The following is an 11308-nucleotide window of genomic DNA, read 5'->3' as shown; positions in this document are numbered from 1 at the left end:
GTGCTATTGTAGCTAAGTGTAATATTAGGGTCTATATCCCTTGGTAACCTTGCCAGAATTGCACAAATCAGTGTAATGTCTGCTGACCTGACAAATGAAAAAGAAACATTGCCTTTTCATTTTGATTTCATATGTTCCAGCAATTGAGAAGTTGAACAATTTTTAACATATTTATATTTTTGACCATTTATATTTCCAGCTCACCCAGCAATTTGTTGGTCTGTTTCTCTACTGTGTGTAATACACATGTACATATAGGTTCACGACTTTAAAATTCTTTTTAAGTTTATTTATTTATTTTGAGAGAGAAAAGAGAGGGTACTGAGGAGGGGAAGCGAGAGAGGGAGAATCTCAAGTAGGTTCCATGCTGTTAGCACATAGCCTGATGCAGGGTGTGAACTTATGGACCCCGAGGAGTTTACTTTAATGTCCCATTGGGACATTAACTCATTGTGAATCACCTGCTTTGCAAAAGCCCTCTCATTTTCCATGATTCGACTTAACGAGCTCTATGAAATCTTTATTAATGAACATCATTGACCTATCCCTTATAATATTTGCTTTTCTAATCTGGAATAAATGTCTTCCCACATAGGAGAATATATAGGGGCTCCTGGGTGACTCAGTCGGTTGAGCAGCCAGCTTCGGCTCAGGTCAGATCTCACGTTTGTGGGTTCGAGCCCCCCGTCAGGCTCTGTGCAGACAGCTAGCTCAGAGCCTGGAGCCTGCTTCAGATTCTGTGTCTCCCTCTCTCTCTGCCCCTCTCCCTCTCATGCTCTGTCTCTCTCTGTATCAAAAATAAATAAAACATTAAAAAATTTAAAAAAAAAATAAAAATAAAAAAATAAAATAGAATGAGCCACATAGGAGAATATATAAATATTCCTCTGTACTTTCTTTTGGTAAGTGCTACATTTATAAATTTAATTTATCCATAAATTATTTTGTAATGGAGAAGACTAAAGAAAAAATATATAAGCAGTCTATAGATAACTTAGTAAATACTCAGGAATTAAAGGCAACTTATAATTCTCAGTGCAGTCTTCTTTTTACACACGTTGTAAGCCAACATCTGTGGTTCAACACAACAGAGTTCTAATTACCAAAACTGCTAGAGAAATTTTTTTCTTTCAAACTTCTTCCTGCCTCAATGTATAGTTTACATTTGGATGCCTCAGTCAGATTACGTATCTGATATTTTATGTCAACTCAGGTCATGTCCTCGGGGTCCATAAGTTCACACTCTGCATCAGGCTCTGTGCTAACAGCATGGAACCTACTTGAGATTCTCCCTCTCTCGCTTCCCCTCCTCAGTACCCTCTCTTTTCTCTCTCAAAATAAATAAATAAACTTAAAAAAAATTTTAAGTGGGTAGTACAAAGCCATTTTACCCTTTTCTTAGGTGAAAAGAAGTGTGCTCAAGTTCAAGTACACAAACTGGCACAAAACTGTCTACGAGTTCATTTTGTTTTTAATCACACCTCAAAAGTAAACATTTAGTAACAATTGTGTGTAAATGTTTTATTACTACTTCAAGGGCTTTAGCAATTGATCAATGTCCTCCATGTTTATTATATGTGGTTACTTCCAGGGTAATCACTGACTGACTCTATTAATTATGTGTTATCCATCATCAGAGGGTTCTATACTTTCTGTGCTTTATATTGTTTATTAACAAAATAATAGAGGAAAATTGACTAAAATCTTAGATCAGCATTGGTTGGGCAATTTCATTTAAAATTATTGAGAATAATTTTATATATTATAATAACATGTTCCATTAGCCAAACTCATAGCCCTGAAAATTAAACTTTGAATGACCATCCCCAATCAGCCTGTATAATCTTTCAGCTACCTGCTTCCGGCAAAAAACTCATCTTAAGCTACTCCCCATATTTTAACACTCTTAATACATGGTTGAGTTAAAGACTTTGGGTTGTTACATTCTTTTCTTCAGTTAGGATTTACCTTAAAGAGTTGTAAATATAAAATGTTGGTAAATCTTTTAGCAGAGAACAGGCTTCATAGCAGATCTTCCATAAATGATATTAATACGATGCTGCCAATAATTAAAAACCTTTGTAGCTTATTTCATCGGAGGATGATGACGATGATGATGACCATGTTGATGATACTAATGAAGCCTAGGAAAGTAACAGCAAATATTTGGGTATCAACCTGAAATAATCACAATGGAATAGTAAATTTTTTGAAGCTAGAACAAACTCAACAAACTGCTGATTACACTCCCAGCAGTTAACTGAAATGCAAAGAGCAAATTACTCTGATTTTTAAATTATTGTTTTCATTGATGACACCACACAGTGTTGCAGATTTCAGACCATTGTTTCATTACTGATACACATATCCACATTGCTTGTGGACATTTTTGAAATGCTTGCTAGAGACTCTTGCTAGAGATTTCTGTGTCAGGTCTCTAGAAACAAACTGGTCTTTTCCTGCCACATAAGCCTCGGACATTAGAATATAAGTAATAACAGAGCATTTCCCCCCCTGATAGAAGGAAGGTCTAGAAATTTGTAGTCTTATCCCTTGACACTGTGAAATATGAGCTGAAATGAGGTCCCTTATGTCCAGGGGTTTATAAATGAAGCCAGGAGGCCATGAAGGAGATGGGCCTTTGTGTGTCCTCACCAGTGAAACATTCAACTCTTGAACTGGGCCAAACCACAAATATTCCAAGGTCTCAGCCTAAACACCTGCAACTTGCTACACTAGGACACTTTGCTTAGTGACAGCCTTAGCAACCAGTTATATTCAGGTTAAGATTAGTTTTCTGCCGCCAACACCAATCAAAACTCTTTGTAAACAACAAATGCAAGCAATCCCTTCTGTCTTATAAAAATCTGTTGGCTTTTGTTCTCTGAGAGGACACAGTGTGGTTGTTACCCAAATCTGTGCTCCTGGAATTACAGTTCTGACACCCCCAAATAAACGCTTGGTCTTATTTAACTTTGCCTCTTTCCTTGGTCAACACCAAGTTTGTGGGTTAAATAAAAGACTTCTACATCTTTGAAAAACGCTTTCTTCAGAGAGTGGATTTATTTTTGAAGGTGCTCAGGGAAACTGTGTGAAACTTCAAACCACGGAAAGGCTAACTTGGCCTTGACTTGATCTGTGGAACTGCAGCAAAGTATTTGGGCAGAGTGCAGTTCTCTACCCGGGAAAGCAGGCTGGGTAGATAAGAGATCAGTGGTCATGAGTTCTTTGCATTTGTAAAGGAAGTTTCTTCTGAATTTTATTTTTAACTTATGTCACTTGAGATCCAGACCTCTTTTTTGTTGTTGTTCTTTATTGTTTTTAATTTTTAATTTTATTTTAATTTTATTTTTTATTATGAGGTATAATTGACATATAATATTACATTAGTTTCAGGTGTACAATACATTATGTGAACATTCGATACATTATTCAATGCCCACCATGATAAATGTTGTCACCATCTGTCACCATACACTGTGGACTAAATTTTTTATACTGCACTTCATTTTTTTCCCCACAGGAAAATGTCTTTATCTTATAAATTTCTGAAAAGAAAAAAGAAAAAGAAAAATATGTTACCCAGAATCCTACCATCCAAGGACAAGCAATAATAACATTCCAAGCCAATTTTCTTTCCGTTTTTTTATTCTGCCAAGTTACTTTTTCACAATTATAACTCTTTAACCCATATTTAGTTCACATTATGTATTCTTACTCTTTTCTTTTCAATTCAAGCATAATTGATATGCATACTTTCTTAGTGTCAGGTGTACATTATAATGATACCAGAAATAGAATAAGAAAGAAGCTGAATTCACAACCTCTGCAAGGTTCCTGCATAAAAGTCAGGACTCTGATAGGGAAGGAGCTGGACACTGAGAACTGGGATTAAGCCTTCTGATGTGTTTGAGATATTCCATTTCTCCAAAGCTTCTGACCCTGCAGAAGGGGCCCTCCCCCTTGCTGGAGAGACCAACCTTCCTCTGCCTGAGACCATAAAGAACGCTCACCTGAGTGAGGTGTGGCACAAGATAATAAGTGTTTTTCTCAAGATCTTGTCCCACCTCCCCTTTTAGCTTTTAGACCTAAAACAAAGACAAAGCTCAGAATGGTTTGTTCTGATGACTAAGGAGAATTAGCCTTTATTCACCAAAAGAGTTACAGGGCTTGGCTAACAAGTACCATCTAGAACTGGAAAACATGATATACAGCTTGAAGGTAGTGTGCTTAGGGAGGGAGGAACATAAAGCTGGACAAGAAAGAATTTACTCATGTAGAACTCCAGTGACTCAAAAATTACCCTGTAGGCAAGATATTAGGAACAGATCCTAATGTACTATTGGAATGGCCCCTTGAGCCTTGGAAAAACTGACAGCTTACAGTAAGTGAGGTAGAGATACCATTATTGCCATGGGAGATTATTAAAGAAGGGGCCCAAAGTCTCAGAGGTGTTAGGATGGTTGAAAGGATTTACGTTATAAGTAAATAGATATGATGATGGTGATGTAATCAGATATCCATTAGAGAAGGTATCAGGTGACTATGTTCCCCAAGAGATCACTTCTTCCACCAAAGCAATAAAGAAAGGCACTAATAAGAGGGACTCCAGCTGGAGGAAAGCCAGTGGTATGAGATGTTGTCATGCACCTAGGCTTCCTAGAGCAAATGAGAATGATCAGATTCCAGAACACTTGAATAAAGAAATTAGTGCCACCACCAAAGACAGAGGATGCAGCGAAAGTAATCCTATTATCTCTCTATTTAAGTCAGCAGTCTGGCCATCCAGATAGCAGGTGGCTCTTAGGGCATGACTGTAGACTGCTTAAAGTTCAACCAAGTAGTAGCCCATCGCAGCTCCATACCTTACATGGGATCGTTTACAAGGTCTCCCATACATGGTCCGCAGTTAATGACTTGGGAAATGTATTCGTTTCTATTCTGATTGGAATGGAGGATGAGAAACAGTTTACATTCATATGACAGGAACAACAATATTCATTGTCAAGTTTTCCCCAAGGCTATAGTAACTTGCCTGCCCTCCTTACTGTAGTCTCCAGGTATGTGGCCTCCTACCTACTACGCTTAGTGGATACTAATTGTAATGTCTACCTATGTTGATAATATCGTGGTCATAGAGCAGGTTACAAGAGCAGACGCTGGAACTTTGGAGGCCTTGGTAAAACACCTGTGCTCCAGAGGGTGGGAGACACAACACAAACACACAAAGACCTATTAGGATTCAGGAACTTGAAATGTTGGGTGAGTTTTGACAGATCTAGTGGTAAGGGGTATGCTAGAATACCCCATCCAAAGTAAAAGTCATGAAGAAAGACTCAAAGGGTCTTAGTAGGACTCTTTGGGATTGGAAGCAACATATTCCACAGCAAGGAATACCTCTCCAGCGTGAGTACCAAATGACACAGAAGGCTGTAGGCATTACGTGGGATACAGAACAGGAGAGGCTCTGCAGCGGGTCCGGGTACAGTACAAGCAACCCTGCCCCTTGGGCCACACGATACAACAGGATCTGCAAGAAATGTGATGGTCACGGGACAACAAGCAACACAGAGCTCATTACAAACCTCCGGGCGGGATATTGCTGGTCCTGGGCTTCAGAGCCGGTGTATACCATTGGCAAAAAGGAATGCTCTGGCTTTTGGGAAAGAGCTCCTGGTCTGTCTATGTACCCTAATAACGAGGGAAGTCTTGCCCAGAAGCCACCATATAAGCGTGTATCCAGGACTGCCCTAATGCCCTGGGTCCCATCAGATACTCCAATAAACAAAGTAGATGGGCAAAGTATCAATCTATTATAAGATGAAAATGGCCCATCCTAATGGATCCCAAGTAGGACCTGAAGGATGGTAAGCTGCAATTCAAATGTGTATGAATAAAGCCTCCCCTTTCTTACCTCCAATGTAACTACCATTGAAGTAATCAATTTCAATAACCTGTTGTGCATCCTTTATAGTTCTCCCTATCCTCATTTACACCAGCATATACATGCCCATTTTATTATATACCTTTTTTACATACTTTTCTGGCATATGGAACCCCATTTCTATGAATTGCCTGTTCATTTGTTTGCCCATTTATCAAGTTTCTTTTTCTTTGAATTTTTTACTGTTCTCCCATTTATTAAGGATATTACTTCATTGTTTGGCACATATGCAAAAACATTTTATCTTGTTTTATTATTTCCCTTTTAATATTGTTTATGGTATTCTGTTTGGTTTTATTGTCTGTATAAAATAGTTTTCAAATATCCATAATTGTACTTATATTCACCTAAGTTTATTTCCAGTATAGTTTCACATTAGTGTTCTCAATCCATCTCTATATTTTTTGGAAACTCTCATCATGTCACAGACAACAAGATGGGGCAGAAACATAGTTGAGAACTAGTCCATTTTTCAAATCATCTATGACTCGGCAGAGCACAGTCTCACATGCAGCTTCTGATTTCTGCATCGGAGATCTCCTTCCTACACAGCCTGCACCAACATCTATGGTACAACACAGCAGAGTTCTATGTTACCAAAATCACTAGAGAATCTTTCCTTTCAAACTTCCTCCTGAATGCGTTTTGTACCTCCTTGTTCCTCAGGCTGTAGATGAGGGGGTTCAACATGGGGATCACCACAGTATAAAACAGAGAAATCACTTTATTGATATCCAGGGAGGGACTGGAGCCTGGCTGAACATAGATGAAGAAAAGAGTCCCATACAGGAGGAGACAACTGCCAGGTGAGAAGAGCAGGTGGAGAAAGCTTTCTGCCTCCCATCCGTGGTCTGGATCTTCAAGATGGCCACCAGGATACAAACATAGACCAAGATGATTAGGCCGCTGAACACTACGACAGCTCCAGCCAAGATGAAGAGCACTAATTTATTGATCCAGGTGTCTGCACATGCTAGGGAAAGCAGTGGTGAAATGTCACAGAAGAAGTGATTGATGATATAAGTCCCACAGAAGGGTAAGCAGAAAGTGAGATTTGTATGAGTCATGGTGCTTATGAGAGCCATGGCATAAGGCCCTGCCACCAGCTGCACACAGACCCTCTGGGACATAATGAGTATACAACAAGGGCTTACAGATGGCCATCTACCGGTCATATGCCATGGAAGCCAGGAGGAAACATTCAGATACCATTCAGAAATATTTAATTATCAAAAAGAAACCAGAGAACCACCTCTGTGGTTCAAACTCATGAAGCCCATGAAAACCCATGTAAGAGATACCTTTTTTCTCTGCAAAGATATCACACAGCATCTTGGGGACAATGAAAGAAGAGGAACAAATATCTACAAAGGACAAGTGGCTGAGAAAAAAGTACATAGGAGTGTGGAATCTGAGATTAGTCCATGTAAGAATGATCATCCCTATGTTACCCCCCAGGGTGACAAGACAGACAACGAGAAGCAGAACAAAAAGGACAATCTGCTGATGGAGAATATCTCTGGGACCCAAGAAAAGAAATCCAATCACTTCTGTCTGATTCTAATCTTCCATTGTCCAGTTGTAATCTGTTATCGAAGGAAAAACAATTTTAATAATAAAAATCAATTATTAACAGTTAGAAATAATATTTTAAAAAGACATACTATCCTAATCAGGTCTATAACAGGCAGTTATGGAAATATTGTTGAATTGGAAGACAATATTTCCATGTACTAAGTTTGGGAATTGTGCAAAGATACTCTGTAAACTTGCACAAGTCACCCTCGATCACTTTGGATTAAGTACTCTCTCCCATAAAAGAAAAAAAAAAAGAGTCCATCTATATTGTCTAAATCTCCCTCAAGTTCTAGAATTGTATTTGAAAATGAGAATTACTCTCCACATTTCATCTCACTGTGTTATAGGATAAAAAAACTCACTTAGGAATACCTTCACTGGGAGGACTGCAAAATCTCACCAATGTGATAATCAGCACTTAACGTTAGACATCTGGGAAAGACTAAGCTGGAGAGTTCCTGTTCTTATTGAAGGATCAGTATTATTCTAATATTGTTAGGACACAGTTCATAGATGGGCTTATCAGTTTATTCTCTACTTGGACTGATAACGGGATGTGGAAAGGATAACCTACACAATTAGCAAGCCAGTTATTCATATAAAGGAGTATGATGTCATGGAAGAAATGGAAATATCTTGCCTTTGAGAACAGGTGATCTGGTAAATGTTGGATAGCAAAGTGGAAATGTGATGACAAGTGTATAGATAATTGAGCATCTGTTGCACCCAAATAAGATATTATTATTTTATGTGGTTCCTATACATTATATAAGTTACTTTTAAGATACTTACCCTGTAAAATGTCAAACAATATTATCATAATAAGAAATAAAAAATATCAAATGCAGAATACTTTATACAGGGAGCACCATGAAGAAAATATTACATTTTGTCTCATTAGTTCAGGAAGAAAATATTAAATGTTTCCGAAGGTGACAATAACTGTGTAGGATAATTTATATGAAAAGGATCTGGTTTTAAATATCATTTATTATCACTCCAATTAGTGTCCTCTTTAAATAGAATGAAAACAATATACTACTTGTATTACATAATAAGCATATGTGAAGCTTGATCTATTATATAAACAGTGATTGTACTCAGTTTGATTATTTTATCATTATCATGATTATTTGCTCAATGTATACCAGTAAGTTTTCAGTAGTCACAAAGACAATTCTAAGCTGATGCTAGGAGCATCAGCTATGGTATAAATGTCTTCATTTATGCCAGTGCAAATATACTAATATAGGTATGTGAGGATTAGGGGCTAGTATAGAGAGTCTGCTTCTAATTTTGGTACAACTACTCTTTCCTTTTTTCTTTTTCTTTCTTTCTTTCTTTCTTTCTTTCTTTTTTTCTTTCTTTCTTTTTCTCTTTCTTCCTTCCTTCCTTCCTTCTTTCCTTCCTTTTCTTTCTTTCTTATTTGTTTACTTATTTGAATATAAGTCATTTTGAGTCTTCTATAAGACAAGGAGGATGATCTCTATGCTCTTTCATACCTACATTCTGTGATCTTATAAATCCTCATGGACATTGAAGTATCTCTGTATTATACAAAAATAAACAGGAAAGTCCAGTTTTAAAAAAGTCACACAAACCAATTGTTTAGTCTCTGAGAATGTGAGCAAAATGCCAAAGTTTGCGCTCTTTAGGGAGTCTGAACATGGAAGGTTATTTTCCTGACATTCAAATTTATCCTGATGTTTCTCCACTAAATTTCAAAAACTTCATAAAATCCAAAATTCTATGTATTCACTTGTTTAAGAATATCCTTCATGTAGCTCCTTTAACTGCTTTGAAGAAAATTATCATTTTCTAGAAGAATGGAACACTCAACTTCCTTTATGGCGGTACCAAAAAAGTAATGTAGACACTACATAAAGGAATCATGGAAGATGTGTGAGAAGGTTAAAAAGATAAAATTTAAAAAATAAGGTACAACAAGGGTGGCTCAGTCTGTTAAGTGTCCAACTCTTGATTTCAGCTCAGATCATGATCTCATGGTTAATGATTTGAAGCCCAGCATCAGGACCTGCACTGACAGAGCAGACTACTTGAGATTCTCTTTCCCTTTCGCTCTCTGCCCCTCCCTAACTCATTCTCTCTAAATAAATAAATAAATAAATAAATAAATAAATAAGTGAAAACTTAAAAACTAAAAAGAAACTATAAATTCTAAATATTTATGCAAAAGATGATTACTAAGGAAAAAAGGAAAATCTAACACAAATATTTGATATTTCTGAAAAGATAGATGTCATATGTAAAAAATTTACTAAAGCCTAAGATTATCTGTATTATGGAGTAAAAGTGCACAATATGTCTTAAGGAATAAAATTCTAGTAACGTGGCTGGACTTTATTTTTCTTAATTGAAGTAGAAAACAAACCAATCTCAAAATGCTCCACAATTTCATTCCACCCTACATTCATTACAGTGAATACTCTTATAAATGGACCCAAGATTTGGCAGCTGTGGAAATTATAGGAAATGGTGATATGACAATGTAATAGAGTCAATAATGACATTAATATGATTAATAATAATATAGTAACCTAATTAACACAAACTTGAAATGAAAGAAAACATAGTTTTACAGGTTCTTTTGCCAACCAATCTCTTCATCTCAGCATAGAGAGTTAGTAAATAGTGGTTAAATGTGGTAAGCATAGTGTTTTATATGTAGGTATATTCTGAGACATAGGAAATTTGCCACTAAAAGTATTAAAGATAATAATATAGCCTATCAAGATCAGCCTATGGTAGGAAAATAAAAAATGTAAATATAGGAAAAGTCCCATGTTAACTAATTAACTAATATTAACATCTTTTATACTGATATAGTTTTAAAAACAATAATTCAAGAAAGTTTATTATATGCAATTCTAAATATTCACTTCAGAAACTATAAAAATGAATTATGCCACTTTCAAATTATTAGAATACATGTATTTATGTTACAGATGCCTCAAAACATGAAAAGTCATACTCTAAAGTAAAAATACTATTTAAAGTAATATTAAAAGAAGAAAGCCTTAAGAATGGAATGGCACAGTTAACATGAAACCTATTTACTGTTGCAGCATTAGTAGTTAAAATAGCAAAAGATTGGAAATAACTTTTTATCAATATTGAAAGGTTAACTAAATAATTTTTAAATGAGTTGGATCTATGTGTTTTGAAGTGACCCAATTACCTATAAAATATTCAACTTAAAAAATCAAGGGGCGGGGGTGGAGCCAAGATGGTGGAGAGGAAGGGAGCTCTGTAAACTCCGTCCGCACCGTTTATCGAAGTGAGAAGGATATTACACTCATCTGCGAGAGTGGAAGGAGAAAATACGAACTCCAGAAGGAATAGAACCTCAAGGATACCTGAGTGAGTGGGGGCGAACAAGGGGAGATCCGAGGATGGGCCAGCCCGGGACGGGCAGGGGAGGTAAGATCCCCAGCCCAACATGACGCAAGTGCGAGGCGCCTGGGAGACAAAGGGAAGAGACAGAGTCAGAACGCGCTCATAGAACTGTCTCTGGGGAAGAGGTATAGAAAGCTTGGCCGCGCTTGGAGACAGAAACCCACTCCATAGATAACTGCTGGGCAGCGGCGCGCAAGAGAAGGAATAGCCCCCAGCCCTAAGCCATCTCAGTGGGGAATCAGAGGCGTCTGTGGCTGTGAGAAGCAGCTGCTCTGGAGAGGCGCGCTCCCCGGCGGGAAGCAGCCCGAGCAGCAACTCTGCCAGGTGCGAGCAATTCGAACTTGGTTTTGGGAACAGGACCACGGACCG

At 37.4% G+C, this 11308-nt stretch overlaps 1 pseudogene; it reads right to left on the bottom strand.

Moving 5' to 3' along the window:
- Window positions 1-6532: 6532 nt before the first annotated feature.
- On the bottom strand, window positions 6533-7384 carry LOC115272402 (annotated as a pseudogene).
- Window positions 7385-11308: the final 3924 nt, after the last annotated feature.

Source organism: Suricata suricatta, chromosome 11, assembly GCF_006229205.1.
Source record: "Suricata suricatta isolate VVHF042 chromosome 11, meerkat_22Aug2017_6uvM2_HiC, whole genome shotgun sequence".
NCBI classification, from domain to species: Eukaryota; Metazoa; Chordata; class Mammalia; order Carnivora; family Herpestidae; genus Suricata; species Suricata suricatta.
The sequence above is the reverse complement of the archived record's forward strand: the minus strand, read 5'-3'. Positions and strand labels throughout refer to the sequence as shown.